The sequence below is a fragment of the Salvelinus alpinus genome, chromosome 2 (genome assembly GCF_045679555.1).
Source record: "Salvelinus alpinus chromosome 2, SLU_Salpinus.1, whole genome shotgun sequence".
NCBI lineage: Eukaryota > Metazoa > Chordata > Actinopteri > Salmoniformes > Salmonidae > Salvelinus > Salvelinus alpinus.
Genome location: NC_092087.1, coordinates 74,689,094 through 74,707,147, shown reverse-complemented (window position 1 = coordinate 74,707,147; position 18,054 = coordinate 74,689,094). Strand labels below are relative to the sequence as shown.

Here is an 18,054-nt window from a genome sequence, read left to right as displayed (position 1 = left end):
GTCAGAGCCGCCCGTCTGTCCCGAGCCGTCAGAGCCGCCCGTCTGTCCCGAGCCGTCAGAGCCGCCCGTCTGTCCCGAGCCGCCAGAGCCGCCCGCCAGTCAAGATCCGCCAGAGCCGTCCGCCAGTCAGGAGCAGCCAGAGCCGTCCGACAGTCAGGAGCAGCCAGAGCCGTGCGCCAGTCAGGAGCAGCCAGAGCCGTCCGCCACAGGAGCAGCCAGAGCCGTCCGCCAGACAGGAGCAGCCAGAGCCGTCCGCCAGACAGGAGCAGCCAGAGCCGTCCGCCAGACAGGAGCAGCCAGAGCCGTCCGCCAGACAGGAGCAGCCAGAGCCGTCCGCCAGACAGGAGCAGCCAGAGCCGTCCGCCAGACAGGAGCAGCCAGAGCCGTCCGCCAGACAGGAGCAGCCAGAGCCGTCCGCCAGACAGGAGCAGCCAGAGCCGTCCGCCAGCCATGACCAGCCAGAGCCGTCCGCCAGCCATGACCAGCCAGAGCCGTCCGCCAGCCATGACCAGCCAGAGCCGTCCGACAGCCATGACCAGCCAGAGCCGTCCGCCAGCCATGACCAGCCAGAGCCGTCCGCCAGCCATGACCAGCCAGAGCCGCCCGCCAGCCAGGACCTGCCAGAGCCGCCAGTCAGCCAGGACCTGCCAGAGCCGCCAGTCAGCCAGGACCTGCCAGCCAGGATCTGCCAGAGCCACCAGCCAGCCAGGATCTGCCAGAGCCGCCAGCCAGCCAGGATCTGCCAGAGCCGCCAGTCAGCCAGGATCTGCCAGAGCCACCAAAGCGGGTATTAACTATGGTGGAGTGGGGGCCACGTCCCGCACCCGAGCCGCCGCCGTAGGAAGGCCCACCCGGACCCTCCCCTTCTGTGTCAGGTTTTGCGGCCGGAGTCCGCACCTTTGGGGGGGGGGGGTACTGTGACGCCCTGGCCTTAGTTATCTTTGTTTTCTGTAATATTTTGGTGAGGTCAGGGTGTGACAGGGGGGATGTGTGTGTGTATTTGTCTCGTCTTGGGTGGTTGTATGGTATAGGGGGGTTTAGTAGAGTGTATGGGTTTGTGTTGAGTGTAGATGTCTAGGTATGTCTATGGTTGCCTGAATGGTTCTCAATCAGAGACAGCTGTCATTCATTGTCTCTGATTGGGAGCCATATTTAAGGCAGCCATAGGCATTAGGTTAATGTGGGTAATTGTCTATGTGTAGTGTTTAGTGTCAGCACTATTTGTTTGTATAGCTTCACGATCGTCTGTTTGTTGTTTTTCTTCATAATAAAAAGATGTCGTTCTATCACGCTGCGCCTTGGTCCACTCTGCCTCATTACGACGATCGTGACATCCTGGGTGTAAATAAATATCATATTTTATGTCATCGCCATGCCAGCTGCAATATTCATAAGATGTATGAGCCTCTATCGCTGCAACTTCAGGGGGGCCTGAAGTTGTCAACGACAGGTTCAAAGGCCACAGTGATATGCCGTTACCCCCCTCCCCGAGGGAGCGATGGGCAGAGCGATGGGCTTATGTGAGGTCAGACAGGTCCGGGTTAAACCATTCACTGACATGTAGAGGGGGGTTTGGGAGCACCACAGTGTAGACATGATGCTATATACTGGTTGTTAGGGCTGTGACGGTCATGGATTTTTTTGTGAAGGTTGTTTGTCAGATAAATGACTGTGCTCAGCGTTATATATTTTTTTAATACAATGGGGTCTCAAATTATTGACACCCTTAATGAACATGAAAAATAATGACTGTATAAAATAAATTATTCAAATGCTGAGATATATTGTATGCACATTTAAAAAAAAATTATATTTACATTGATGCAATTGCTCAAATAATTAGATATTGTTTAACAAGTAATGCTTTTTTTCTCATAAAGGTAGGGGTCAAAATTATTGCCCCCCAAAGACTCTTATGAATAAAGTAGTCAAATGTGTTGTATTTTGTCATTCACCTGTCCTTGTGCTTGTCTCCACCCCCCACCAGGTGTCACCCATCTTCCCCACTTATCCCCTGGGTATTTAACCTGTCTTTTCTGTCTGTCTATGCCAGCTCGTCTTGTTTGTTCAAGTCAACCTGCCTTTTCTCAGCTCCTGTTTTTTCCCCAGTCTCTCTGTTCTCGTCCTCCTGCTTTTGACCCTTGCCTGTCCTGACTCTGAGCCCACCTGCCTGACCACTCTGCCTGCCCCTGAGCCTGCCTGCCGACCAGTACCTTTGCCACTACTCTGGATTATCGACCCCTGCCTGCCTTGAGCTGTCGTTTGTCCACCCCTGCTGTTGCAATAAACATTGTTACTTCAACACAGTCTGTACTTGGGTCTTACCTGAAACCTGATGGTATGAACTGGCCATGACTGACCCAGCAGACTTGGACCAGTTCTGCAATGCAGTCTCCTCTCAAGGAGCCATCATTAGTAGACACGAGGAGTTGCTTTGCGGTTTGATGGAAGGATTCTAGGACGTGGCCGAACGTCACAACCTAGCATTGGACGTATTGCGGGAGCAATTCCGTGGGTTGCCGACCAGGCAGCCTACCACGACGGTAACCTCCCAGCCCCTCAGTAACCCGGCTGGTAGCAGCGCTGTCATCCCGGTTTCCCAGGAACCCCGCTTAACTCCCCCAGGGCGCTACGATGGAGATTCCAGAACCTGCCGGGCCTTTCTGTCCCAGTGCTCCCTCATTTTGGAGCTGCAGCCTTCTTCGTTCCCCTTGGACCGCTCGAAGATAGCGTACATTATTACGCTGATGTTCAGGTGGGCACTTGCCTGGGCCACGGCGGTGTGGGAGCAACAATCCGCCGTCTGCCTCAGTCTGGAGGTTTTCGAGGCTCCGGTGTCCAGGAGAGAGGCTGCCCGGAAGTTACTCCAGCTTCGGCAGGACACCCTCAGTGTGGTAAACTATGCGGTGGAGTTCTGCACGCTAGCAGCGGAAGGTACCTGGAACCCGGAAGCTCTGTTTGACATGTTCCTGGACGGATTATCGGAGGAGGTAAAGGATGAGCTGGCAGCCCGAGAACTACCGACGGATCTCGACTCACTCATCGCTTTAACCATCCAGATCGATGGTCGGCTACGGGAACGTAGGAGGGAGAAGAGGTTCGATTGTGGTCCCAATCACTCACTCAGGGATCCCACCTTGCATCTGATGAACTCCAGAAGTCCCCGGTGTCTACGTCCCCGAGAGGATCGGAGCTTGCCCGAGTCCCTCCAAGAGCCTCCAGAGACTGCCAATTCACCTCTTCTTGAGCCGTTGCAGCTCGGCATTGCTAGGTTCTCTCCAGCCGAACGCGTATGCAGACTTGATACCCAAAGTTGTCTGTTTTGCTGTACTGCCGGTCATTATGTGTCTACCTGTCCCTTTAAGAGATCTAGCTCATTTGTTGGAGTGAGTACTTTTGGTGGACCTTAAAGACTGTTTTTCATCTCCCCTTGCTCGCCCCCCTCTCTGTGCCATCCTGCGGTGGGGCGACCAGGCCATGTCTCTCCAGGCACTCATCAACTCAACATTAATGTTACCATGATTACGAATAATCCTGAATAGTGTTGAGTCAGAAAGTTACAGAGGCTCAAAGATACCCTCAAGACATGCTAACCTCCCCTGTTATTGTAATGGTGAGAAGGTAGCACTTTTTTTTATTTTTACCAGGCAAGTCATTTAAGAACAAATTCTTATTTACAATGACAGCCTAGGAACAGTGTGTTAAATGCCTTGTTCAGGGGCAGAACGACAGATTTTTACCTTGTCAGCTCGGGGATTTGATCTAGCAACCTTTACGGTTACTGGCCCAACGCTCTAACCGCTAGGCTACCTGCCACCCCGAGCATGTCTTGGGGGTATGATCTTTAACCCTCAATAACTTTAATTTAACTTTAATTCTATTAAAACGGTTAGTACAGTTATTTCAATTTCATGACAGTCCTTATCCATAATCTACAGTTACACATTAAACAATTAGTGTGCCAGTCCTAGGCATTAGGATGCTGTTGTAGGCCTACTGTAGGACTACATAGAGATAGATGTATTCTAGTTTTTATGGAATAGATAGGGAAACAATTCAGGGGTTTAATGTTTTATTTCCACAAAGATGTAAAGCTGAACACAGTCGATACAGAAGGCTAAGTAGCAAACATTTATAGTCAAGCCAGTTTAACCAAAAAACTGAAAAACAAACTATTTCAAACCAACAATAGCCTCCTCTCATAGAGCTCACAGAGCATCCAATGCTTAAATGTTATCACAAAAGCTTGAAAAAAAACAGTCAAAGAGAGAACTCTTATTTTCTATCAAATGCTTATTTGAGAGGGTAGTCTTTGAATCAAAACGCTACTAGTGTTCCTTAGGAAGGCTGTGTGGGGCTGCCATGCAAGGATACAGATGACTACAGACACACAAACACATACAGAGATACCGACACACGCTCGCACACACATACACGCACACACACACATGCACAAACACATACGCACATATACACACACATTTGAAGGATCTGAATACAAAGTGGCTCTGGGAAGAATCGTTTCCTGCTTCGCTGCACTGTGGCTTCATGGGAAGGCTAATTCAGTGGAGTGGAAAGCAGACAAAGAGGAGCACAAACGCTAGTATTCCATCACACACACACACACACACACACACACACACACACACACACACACACACACACACACACACACAAACACACACACACACACACACACACACACACACACACACACACACACACACACACACACACACACACACAGGAAAAAAGATAAACACACACACGCACACACAGGTGCACACACACACATACACTCCACAAGGCCTCAGCCATAATCTACAATTAGATCATTGGGGCGGCAGGGTAGCCTAGTGGTTAGAGTGTTGGACTATTAACCGAAAGGTTACAAGTTCAAATCCCAAGGTACAAATCTGTCGTTCTGCCCCTGAACAGGCAGTTAACCCACTGTTGCTAGGCTGTCATTGAAAATAAAAATGTGTTCTTTAACTGACTTGCCTAGTTAAATAAAGGTTAAAGAAATTAATAATAAGCGCTTAGAAATGACTCTGATTGTGAAGTCAAAGGAACTAAGGAAGAACCTTAGGGGTTGAATCTAGAAGTAGAATCTCTGTCACTACAGTATCTGTCTTAATCATCTCCTGTACCAGCATGTCAAACCCATGTGTTGTCTATCTGATCCATCATAAGCATCTGTCAATACATGTGTAGCCTACAGAGTGTGGAGGAATTCAAGTCACAACCACATATCTAGTGTATTGCTTTGGTTCTGAACCCTATAGAGGATCCCACTGTACAATCCTACATACAGTCTGGATTCACTATCTGTAAAAGAGGATCCCAGTGTACAATCCAACATACAGTATAGATTCACTATCTGTAATAGAGGATCCCACTGTACAATCCTACATACAGTATGGATTCACTATCTGTAAAAGGAACCCACATTCCTCTTCCATGTCTACTGTCTGTTTCCCTGTAGCACTGCCACTACACTCAGTCTCTGAAACCTCTGTCACATGGAGTTTACTTTCACAGAGAGAATTACAGTACAGTAAGCGGCAAATCGTCCAGAATCTGTGATTACTGTGTTGGCAGAATGAGCGGTGGAGAGTATTACAAAGTTACCTACAGCAAAGTTAGAAAATGATAACACCACCATAGCAGGGACGTTGGTGACCCCGACGTGAACTCTTGTAATCATGTTTATTCAAATGGGGTGGAGTGGTGTTGTGTGTGTGTGTCTGTGTCTGTAGATCAATGTAGCTTTGGACAGCTTCTGGCCTGAAGTCATTCACTCCCTTCTATCTCTCATTTCAGTGTTTTTCCTGTTGTTTTAATCCTCAACAGACTGCTTTATCAAACTTGGCTGTCTTTATCCTAGATTGTTGAGGGTGGATAGGGAGTTGCAGGCAGTGAAGCTACGTGGATTTACTACATTTGAATAGTTCACATGCTGTAACATTTTCAAGGTTGTTGGATAATTTGTTCATTGCATGTTTATTAGATAGCTATTTGTATAGGTGTAGAATAATACTATGCCGTCTGTATTTGACACAAGGGACCAATATGATACTCCTGAATATATAACTGTCATGCCTTTTAGTGAGATCTGATGAATTAAGTCAATGATGCCTTCTTGGGAGTAAACATTACGATTAACATTCGTCATGCACAGTCTTTTAACTCTTTCACAAATGCTTGCCAGTATAACTCAATTGTCTGCCATATGACAGCAATCCAGAAAGGTTAAGCAGCAGCATATGGTTCCTGAAGGCGAGAATCTGTGTGAATTGTCTGTACTCTCCAAGTCCCCAGATGGATCCAAATCTCCCCAAGGTCGAGGAACTCAGGCAATTAACTTGTCTTTGGATTATTGAATTCTATCTAATTTTGCCTCCCTTTCCTTCCTCTCTCCTCCAAGTGTCCTTCCATCAAATCAAACAACTCGTCTGAGGGATTCCTTCTTTTTCCTGTTTTTCTCTCTCCTTTTATCATTTTCTTCACTCCTTATAAAATGTTCTCATTTTCTTTGCTTCTATTCGTTTCTTTCTCTCCTTCCTCTCCTCCTTTTCATTTCTTTCTCTCCTTCCTCTCCTTCTTTTCATTTCTTTCTCTCCTTCCTCTCCTCCTTTTCATTTCTTTCTCTCCTTCCTCTCCTCCAAGTGTCCTTCAATTTCTGCGTTAGACATCAAGAGTGTCTGTCTTGTTCATTGGAATGACCTTGAATACGATGTCTATTTCACATTAACGATAAACTGCGCTAGATCTCCTCCTCCTTTCTCCTTCGCTAGAAAGCCATAGGCTACAGTCGAGGGAACGTGACTATCCACCCTCATCGTTAAAAATAAATTGACGTTTATTTTTTTATGTCACAGACTGGTGGCCATTTTCTCCCAGGGGATAACGGGTAAATTAGCTATTTCAAAACAACAACGTATATAACCATAAATGAAGTACAACTGTAGCCCCTAACAGCCAATGTATTCAGCACCTTGCCTGAGGCTTCTACTGGCCAAACACTGCTTCGTGTTTGACTGTCAAGCTTGTCCTACCGTTTGGCTCGCTTTACCTCACAATCAATGACAATGTTGTCTGATATTATCAATATCCTTGAAGCAATTGGAATATAGATAATTCAGCTTATGAATTTGGCCCATATTGTAAAATGTGAGGGAAAATGGTGCCAGAGAGAAAGAGAGTGAGAGAGAGCTAGAGAGCGAGAGAGAAACCTGTTAGACAAAATTGTGCCTCAGGATCTTGTTCCGGTTCCAGTCTAACCACATCCATACATGCGAAACAATCATTGCATGCATCACAAAGTCTGTGTTGGGAGCCTCCCCCAGTTCAAAAAGTAATTAATCTGGTCATTTATCTTCAGGCCTCTTGCAGCTTTGTCATCATAAATCCACTATGGGGATAAGAGATGAATGGTGATACATTATAATACCAAATTGGGGAACCAAAATGGAGGAGGCTTTGCAGTCTTCCCCCACTATATGATACAAGCCAATGCATGGGGCATGGGTCCTAAAACTTAAGTTACAATGAACTTTCTAGTTTGGAATACACTTATCGAGAAAGAGAGAGAGCGAGAGAGGGGGAAAGAGAAGGGTAGAAAGAGAAAGTCAGGTCACATTAGATATACTCCTCAATGGCTGCGTTTACACAGGCAGCCCAATTCTGATATTCTTTTCCATTGATTGGTCATTTGACAAATCATATCAGATCTTTTCACATCAGATCTTTTTCAGAGCTGATCTGACATAAAAACATATAAGAATTGGGCTGCTTGTCTAAATGCAGCCAATGGGGGATCAAATCAAATCAAATGTTATTTATCACATGCTTCGTAAACAACAGGTGTAGACTAAGAGTGAAATGCTTACTCACGGGACCTTTCCCAACAATGCAGAGAATTTCTTGTTGTTGAAATACTATTAAAAAAAAATAAAAAAATAACACAAGGAATAAATACACAATGACGATAACTTGGCTACATACACAGGGTACGAGTACCGAGTCGATGTGCAGGGGTACAAGGTAATTGAGGTACAGTAGATATGTACATATAGATAGGGATAAAGTGACGAGGCAACAGGATAGATAATAAACAGTAACAGGATGCGGTGTACAGTCTGTCTCCGTCCCGGGAGGCTGTAGTGGCGTAGGATACTGTCTCTCATTCTACTCTCCCTCTCTTTTTCTAAGTGGGGAAAGGAAAGGAGGCTAACAAATTATATTAATCTGGCCTTGTAATTAACGAGGACCTTCAGGTTTTCACTGGTATATTTTATAAGTCTTCAAATTCTATAAATCTCCTGCTTTTGCATAAAGGTATCTTGCAGTTAATTAGTGCAAGTTAATTATTTTGGTGTTATACTTTTTTAGTGTTACTACAATTTTTAGATCAATGTCAGTGATTGATAGATTAGGGTTACCGGTAACTTAAGTGTCACCACGGTTTATAATATTGCAGTAATACCTGCTTGATCTGCATAATGGTGTCCTGTAGTCAGGGGCGGACTGGGACAAGAATTCTGCCCTGGCATTTTATCCACACCAGCCTACATCACTGTTCGCACTGCCAACTCACAATGAGTGAGGTGATAATGTAGAATGTGCTCTTTCTACTGTAAGTTTATATTCACCCTTTCCGTTTTACGATCCATGATCTTGTCTGTGTAATTGATGAAAGAGACGGAGCAGGTCTCTTTGCCGATGCCATGTCACATTAAGTTTTGATATGATTTATTTTCAACCAGCCCACCCAACTAAAAAATGGTCCAGCACATCTGGCATTTGCCAGAAATGCCAGATGGCCTATCCACCCCTGGCTGTGGTGCGTCTAATGTGGTGTCTTGATAATATTGATGATGTATTCAGTTATAGAGTACTGCATGATATCCACATATTTCATGCTTGTCTTCTCTACCAACAACTGACTCTAACAAGACGCATGAAAATAAGAATTGATTCTGAGTATAGGCCTAGATTCTCATGTTTCGGGGCATAGCTAACTGTATGATGCTACAGATTCAAGTTATCAATCCAACGTGGGGAAGAACTGGCATTACGGTGATATACTCGATCCAGCGATGTTCCCTCTTTGATGCCATAGCAGTACATGACTGTTGGCACTCAGAACTTCTTAAACGGTATTTATGAAGGAAGGAGAGAGAGAGGGAGGGAGTAAGAGAGTCCTGTGGGACGTAGCGAGGGAGGTTGTAGCTGATAGTTCCTCTACCCCCCTAGGCTAGCTAGCTAAAGGTCTTCCAGCGGTCAAAGAGAACGCTGACGCACAATCAAACTCCTCTCATCTCCTTTCATGTACCTGCTGCTGCTGCCTACAGTACAGTTACAACGTTGGCAATGTGGCTTTTCACACTTCTGTCGTAAACTGTACTGGTCTACATATAACATCTTGGATACAGGATGATATTACAGTAGCTCTTACATTCTGTAAGGGTTTCAATCTGTCTCACTCTGTTATATAATCCTGGTCCTGGGGACCCACAGGATGTGCAGGGTTTTGGTCCAGCCTAGCACAAACACACCTGATTGCACTAATGATCTAATCATCAAACCCTTGTAAAGTTGAATCAGGTGATAGTGCAGGGCTGGAATAATAGTCTGTGTGTCCCCATGTCCAGAATGGGACAACATTGATCTAGATAGTACACCATGGTATTATAATCGTACATGGAAGCACATTATGTTATTTGTTCAAAACACCTGGCAGACCCTAATGCAGTTTAAACCACACAGAAGTAGCATATTTGTGTCATTTGAACCACTGTTAGATTCAGATTATAGCATTCCCTCTCTCACCGGTGCCCTGTTTTCACCTCCTACGCTGTAGAGCCATGGTTCTCAGGCAGCACAGTGCTGACCTAGGTCACATGGTCTGCAACACCTGGCCAATGGCCAGTGGGGAGAGAACAGGGTTCTTGTTTTTACCAGGGAGTTATGGAACAATGCTAGAAGTAAGGATTGTGTTGAGTGGAATGAAAATGCATGGATTGTGTATATTCTGGATAAGGAGGCCTGGAAGTCATTTTAGATGATTTTCACTGTCTTCATTTTTGATTTTATAATGTGCAGTATGTTTCCTTTATCTTAATGTCATGCTACAGTTTCAGAATGAATTGATCAAGATTCCCTCAGTGAAATACTGTATCAGTTGGATTTCATATCGTCCTTTGCTTTCCCATGGTTATTTTTGTATAAATCTAACACTGTTAGAAAATAGTTTTGTCCTCACTTGTCAGTCTGCTCCTCATAATTCATACCTTATACACCCTCAATAACTCCCATGTGTCATTTTGCCACCGACGGTCACCTTTCTGAAATGACTGCACTCATTTCACACTAAAAACTGAGCACTCATTTCACACTAATGACTGAGCACTCATTTCACACTAATGACTGAGCACCCATTTCACACTAATGACTGAGCACTCATTTCACATGGGCTTCAAAAGGATTCAAAAAGCCCCAACCTACCAGAGAAGTCATGTACACACAGGCTGAATCTCAGATGGCATCGTATTCCCTATATAGTACACAGGGCCCATAGAGTTCTGGTCAAAAGTAGTTCACTATGGAACAGGGTGCCATTCGGGATGCAGTCACAGTGTGAAAAGTTCACCTCTTTCTGAATCAGTGGGCTGATCCATGTGTTTTAGTTGGCAGTTTGAATTGGTTGATGCTGTTATGTGAAAAGACTCAATTAAAAGCCTATGATCTTCTAACTGGCAATATCAACAGTAGGGCAAGGCTAATGCTGTTTGATGTAAATGCATATAGGTGTTGGGCAAGGGCATATGAATGGACTTGCCCACAGCTACAATAATGATATGTCAATAATTATTGTAACGACCATCTGGTAATTTTTTGTTATTAAAGACACACACACACACACACACACACACACACACACACACACACACACACACACACACACAAAATATATATCATTTTTACAAGTACCATGCTTCCTAAACAATGTCTACTGTCATTACTCTTGCTCAGCACAAAATAACAGCTTGTAAAGCAAAATTACACCCCAAATGCTTTTTAACATTAAACCATTGTTCCTTTGAAACAATAGCCAACAATAACAACCTCTTAATACCTAGAATAATGCTTTTGCCTGTAGCTTTTTATTTTCTTAACCCTGTCATTTAATTAAACCATAAACAACCTTCCTCAAGCATTCATTCCCCATGTTTACAGACACAAACCCCAGCAATAGCAACTGCATGCAGGTTTTTCTGAAAAAAAGGCTGGTTTGGTAGCTTATCATTTTTCTCCCTTTGTTATCTAGACCAAATAAAATGAATGCTCCCAGGAGAATTCGCTAGCAACAACAGGGGGATGTCTGCCCTCGGGGGCAAAATCTTAATGACTTAGAAATAGATATATAATATAACTGTATATAAATATATAATGTGATCTCTTCATTAATTGTAGCAGGGAGACTGCTGAGAAGAGAGTTTCCTCTCACATCGCACCACCGCTGCCACATTCTCTCTTATCATATGGGAGGAATTTGAGGAAGGAATGGGGGGTCTGGGGGAGAGGGTGTGTGTGTCTGTGTGTGTGTGTGGGTGCATGTAAGCGGACTCGTGGGCATATTGGTTCATCTCTGGAATTTTTTCCTCAAATTTCCTCAAAATAGTTACCAAACGATTGTTTACATGATATATTCATAAGGGTATTTTTACCTGTTGAAATGGTTGTTTACTTTGCTGTTATGGAGTGTAAGTGTATGGGGTATTGATGTTAGAGACTGTCTGGGGTATTGATGGTGGATAATGTATGGGGTATTGATGGTAGATACTGTATGGGGTATTGGTGGTGGATATTTTATGGGGTATTGTTGATAGATATTTTATGGGGTATTAATGGTGGATGCTGTATGGGGTATTGATGCTTGATACTGTATGGGGTATTGATAGAGAGATGGAAAACGCAGTGACAACATGGGGAAATTTAGAGATATTCATAGATAGGTCAAACTTCTGAAAAAAAAACGTATTGTCACATTTCATAAGCCAACCATATTCTGTTAGACATTGTTGTCATCAATTGACATTGTTGCCATCACAAAGTGCTCTAAGTTCAGTTGGTGCCCACTAACTACAGCTAAAGCAGACCATAACACTATAAGTATGATGTAATCTAGGTCACACATTCAAAAAGAACCTCAGCACAATGCTGATCTAGGATCAGGTCTCCCCCTTCCTTTAAAAAATTAATTAGTATTCTTGGCGTGGGTGTAAGACAAGGCTGGCAGTGCTTTGCTCTCAGTCTGGCATAGTGGGCCTCCATTCTGGGGCAGATCCACTCAGTTTCCCTAGGTGGTGCAGCAATTAATCATACAAAGTGAAACTGGCAGGCGTGCTCTTAATTTACAATTCTTGTAGACAAACTGTTACTTTGGAGCGAAGATGTGAGGGAAAACTTAATGTGAGAATGAGGTAGATTGACATGTAGATTGACATTATGGAGGCAATGAAGATCATGACACTAGGCGAGACCCAAATGCAGACACAGGAGGCAGATGATTGGAGTTTAAGATGTTTAATAAATCCAAAGGGAATAGGCAAGAAAATGGTCGTGGACAGGCAAAAGGTCATTACCAGATCAGAGTCCAGGAGGTACAGAGTGGCAGGCAGTCTCGAGGTCAAGGCAGGCAGTATGGTCAGGCAGGCGGGTACAGAGTCCAGAACAGGCAAGGGTCAAACCCGGGAGGGCTAGAAAAAGGAGAAAAGGCAAAGCAGGGAAACGGGAAAAACCTCTGGTAGGCTTGGACATGCAAGACAAACTGGCACAGAGGGACAGGAAACATATGGATAAATACACTGGGGAAAACAAATGACACCTGGAGGGGGTGGAGACAATAACGAGGACAGGTGAAACAGATCAGGGTGTGACAATTAAAGCCTACAAAACAACAAAATAACGTATTTGAAAAAACTAAAATGAATTTCCATACATTGAATGACGAGAGTATTTATTATGGATACTTGCAGAAACACCACTTTCTTTCAGACTCGGAAATAACAACGTTTATTGCTGCATTTTGGCTACCGATGTGCTCCATATAGGGTACATTCAAGTTGACAAAAGAGACCTATAATATACCGAGCCAAAGTTAGACTGTTGCCGTGACAATCTGGCTAGCGGTTAGCTCCAGTAGTGTTATTGTGCTCTTCATGCAGATCTCCTGTGGACTGCCACATTGTTAGTCATTGACTCCCCTCCCATTAGGGCCCCACTGCGATATGCACTTATTGACTAAAGTATTTCCCCACTTGAGGAATATCTCTTCTGAAAGGTCTGGCCGGCTGTGATAATGGAATCCAAATTATTTCTGTGCTCATAGACACAGAATGCCATTCATGTATAATAAGATTCTAGGGAAATTTGTTGGAATCAGAAACCGTCTTGGCAAGTTATATGCTTCTCATTGGCAAGATTGTTTTCTTTTATTTGTTTTTGTTGACCCTGGGTGCCCTCTGTGTTTCTGAAATGTTGCCCTATTCCCTCATTTTGACCAGGGCCCAAATAGATCTGTTAAACTTTTAGTTAACCTTTTCACACGCACCAAGAAACGGGTGTGTCACACCCTGATCTGTTTCACCTGTCCTTGTGATTGTCTCCACCCCCTCCAGGTGTCACTTATTTTCCCCAGTGTATTTATCCCTGTGTTTCCTGTCTCTCTGTGCCACTTCGTCTTGTATGTTTCCAAGTCAACCAGCGGTTTTCCGTAAACATTGTAAGACTCCAACCATCTGCCTCCTGTGTCTGCATTTGGGTCTCGCCTTGTGCCTTGATAGGGTGTGATCATTCTAAAGTGGTCCCTGCAGAGTACGCTCAAACCCGTGTGATTAGAACGCTTATTCAGAACGTCCAGTTTAGATTGACGCAGCAGTCAGCGTTGGAGCTGGCCACAGTTTTGTCACAGAAATGTTTTGCACAAACACAGTCCTTACTAAGTTATGCAGTGAATGTGACCAGTTTATTTTTGGATGCAATGTTCAGACATTCACAGAAGTATCTACAGCAACACAATCATCCAAACCGGAAAATGTAGGCTACATTTGTCCTAGTGCTAACTGAGGAAAGATTGGCGTAACACAAGTGGTCATATTAAGATTACTCTCGGGCTGACAGAAACCACAATATGAATTAACTAATAACAATTACTATTTATAATTCATCACATCACGGGTGAGCTCACCATTGATCTAAATAATTGAGTAGAACACTTTCTAGAAATCGAAGTAATCCTAAAATAGGTAGTTTGTGCGTGCCACCAAATTAGTTTTTTAGAATCAACCAAAGATAATAAGAGGAGACAATATTAGTTTGGTCTGTTTGCAGTATGCATGTTGAAGGGGGTGTGTCGTCTACCATTGTTCACATCCCATCATTCACTTCTGGAAGTTTACTCTAAAAATGAGTGAACCCTCCCTCACGTCATTTTGTTATAACATCTTTGGTCCGACAGAATGCATTGTATGTCAACAAACATGGCTCCACACATAGCTGGAATTAGCTTAGCTCATCATAATTAGTACAACCTTCAAAAAAGTATTTTACACACAAAATGTGTGTCCATTACAATGTATACAATAATCAGAATGCATGATTTGTCACCAGAACTTGAAAACATGTGAATAAAACAAATAAATAAATAATTACCACACAAAACATTTTCTGATAGTGATTTATTGATTCTTTGTTATGTGCAACGTGAAGACATGATTTGTCCAGGACATTATAGTCTACACAGGGTCCACAACTGACATCCAATATTATGAGGGGCTTGGGGTGTCCGGGTCCACGGTGATGACCATGCTGGATCCTCATCTCGGCAAGAGACACACAGTCCCACACTCTTCCAGCATCTGCTCTCCAACAGCACAGGGGCCTGTGGCACGGTCAGGTTGAACAGGAAGGGGATTCCGACATTCGGATGCAAGAAGATGCAGAGAGGGGAGGTGGAGTTCAAGGAGAATGGTCAACAGATGGCAGTAAAGTGGCGTGACAAAAGAGACGTTCATGTCCTCTCCACTCTCCATACAGCAACCATGTCGGCCACAGGGAAGGTGGACCACCTGACGGGAGAGAGAAAGATCAAACCAGACTGTGTGCTTGACTGTAACCTCAAAATGAGGGCAGTGGATAAGGCGGACATGATAAACAGCTTTGTAGAATGCACTCGGAAAACTACCAAGTAGTATAAGAAGATATTTTTCCATCTGATTGACACTGCTGCCATCAATGGCCACATAGTTTACCGCCAACTAACAGGTGAGATAATTTTATGTAATTGGACGTTCAGTTACCATACAAATCACATACAGTTTCATTTTGCAATCATAGTGACAATATCTCAACCACCTACCCACTGCCTCATCATCCTCTCCCTTCCCTCATCCTCCCCACTCCCTCATGGATAAAGTAATGACATACCAAAAGAACAGAGAAAATCTCATGAGAGAGCTGCTGGAGGAGCACCACACCCATCGGTGCCCATCCACTGGGGGACATCCTGCTGCATCCAATCCCCTACGCCTCACTGCACGGCATTTTCCCAGCAAAGTCCCTCAAACTTCTGCTCATGGTAGTCACACACGGAAGCACTGCAAAGTCTGCCTGTCTGGCACCAGGAGAAGGAAGCAGAGGATGTTGACAAAGTACATGCATTTAGGTTGCGACACACCTCTATGTGTTTCACCATGCTTTGGGGAGTACCATATGCTCAAGCACTATTGAGCACATCTGCAGCAATTACTGATGGACTAACCTGACAGGTGACTTGACGGATGACCTGCCATGACAATGTGCATTTAGAGTTGGGAGGTGGAAATGCAGTTGTTGTTCAATAACTGCATGAATATGAAACATGGGTTATGCGTATTCCTTTTTTCCCCCCTATAGTTAAACAAGCTTTTTTAGTGTTTTTTCAACCACCACCGATACAGTCCCTTGCAAAAGCATTCACCCCCCTTGGCGTTTTTCCTATTTTGTTGCATTACAACCTGCAATTTAAATGCGTTATTATTTGGATTTCATGTAATGGACATACAAAAAATAGTCCAAATTGGTAAAGTGAAATGAAAAAAATAACTTGTTTAAAAAAAATCTAAAAAATTGAAATTGAAAAGTGATGAGTGCATATGTATTCACCCCCTTTGCTATGAAGCCCCTAAATAAGATATGTTGCACCAATTACCTTCAGAAGTCACATAATAAATTAAATAAAGTCCACCTGTGTGCAATCTAAGTGTCACATGAACTGTCACATGATCTCAGTATATATACACCTGTTCTGAAAGGCCCCAGAGTCTGCAACACCACTAAGAAAGGGGCACCACCAAGCAAGCAGCACCATGAAGACCAAGGAGCTCACCAAACAGGTCAGGGACAAAGTTCTGGAGAAGTACAGATCAGGGTTGGGTTATAAAAAAATATCAGAAACTTTGAACATCCCGTGGAGCACCATTAAATCCATTATTAACAAATGGAAAGAATATGGCACCACAACAAACCTTCCAAGAGAGGGCCGACCACCAGAACTCATGGACCAGGCAAGGAGGGCATTAATCAGAGAGGAAACAAAGAGACCAAAGATAACCCTGAAGGAGTTGCAAAGCTCCACAGCGGAGATTGGAGTATCTGTCCATAGGACCACTTTAAGCCGTACACTCCACAGAGCTGGGCTTTACGGAAGAGTGGCCATTGCTTAAAGAAAGAAATAAGCAAACACATTTGGTGTTCACCAAAAGGCATGTGGAGACTCCCCAAACATATGAAAGAAGGTACTCTGGTCAGATGAGACTAAAATTTAGCTTTTTGGAAATCAAGGAAAACGCTATGTCTGACACAAACCCAACACCTCTCATCACCCCGAGAACACCATCCCCACAGTGAAACATGGTTGTGGCAGCATCATGCTGTGGGGATGTTTTCATCGGCAGGGACTGGGAAACTGGTCAGAATTGAGGGAATGATGGATGGCGCTAAATATAGTGAAATTCTTGAGGGAAACCTGCTTCAGTCTTCCAGAGATGTGAGACTGGGACAGAGGTTCACCTTCCAGAAGGACAATGACCCCAAGCATACTGCTAAAGCAACACTCAAGTGGTTTAGAGGAAACATTTAAATGTCTTGGAATGGCCTAGTCAAAGCCCAGCCCTCAATCCAATTGAGAATCTGTGGTACGACTTAATGATTGCTGCATACTAGTGGAACCCATCCAACTTGAAGGAGATGAAGCAGTTTTGCCTTGAAGAATGGGCAAAAATCCCAGTGGCTAGATGTGCCAAACTTATAGAGATATATCCCAAAATACTTGCAGCTGTAATTGCTGCAAAAGGTGGCTTTTCAAAGTATTGACTTTGGGGGGGTGAATTGTTTTGCACGCTCAAGTTTTCAGTTTTTCTTTTCTTATTTCTTGTTTGTTTCTTGTATGCAGTTTTACTTCAAATAAAATAGACAACTATTACATATTGGCCTATGTATTTTCCTGCTGTGTTGTCATCCAGTAAAACTGTTAAGGAGTGTACGCTAGCATACAAAAGCTGTCCTCGATCTTCAGCTCGAAATATGTTCAGTTCCATTTATGATAATGGAAAATAATGTTCAACACTGTTTGTGTGTGTAGTTTCTGAAAGTACTTCTCTGACGCTATTAGCATTGTTTTACAGAGCTCATAGAAAAATGTAGCTAGCTACATAACCACAATTGAATTTAACACAGTAAAGGTAATGAAATTAGTAACGTTACCTCGCATGTCCGTGGTTATAAGGAATAGACACAAATATATTATGCTCCGTACATAGTGAGTTAGAGTAGAAATGACAACAGGACATACAGGAACTATGATAACGTAATAAGGCACTTACTTTGATAGAAAGGCACACATTTCCAAAGGTATTATCATGTAGTAATGAAAACAATGAACGGAAAATGTGAGCATATGTGTGCAGGTCCTGTTCTGACTAGAGATGCGCAAATGTCTGCTGACTTGAT

The 18,054-nt window shown here is 43.8% G+C and overlaps 1 long non-coding RNA gene and 1 pseudogene across 1 annotated transcript; one reads left to right on the top strand and one right to left on the bottom strand.

The window, feature by feature from the left end:
* LOC139541314 (VPS10 domain-containing receptor SorCS3-like) overlaps positions 1–18,054 on the top strand; it is a 105,302-nt pseudogene that overhangs the window by 15,973 nt on the left and 71,275 nt on the right.
* On the bottom strand, positions 14,730–18,040 carry LOC139567738 (uncharacterized). Its single transcript, XR_011673460.1, has 3 exons — positions 17,928–18,040; positions 15,493–15,679; positions 14,730–15,134 (listed from the first exon to the last, which is right to left on the bottom strand). It is a non-coding gene; the product is annotated as an uncharacterized lncRNA (long non-coding RNA).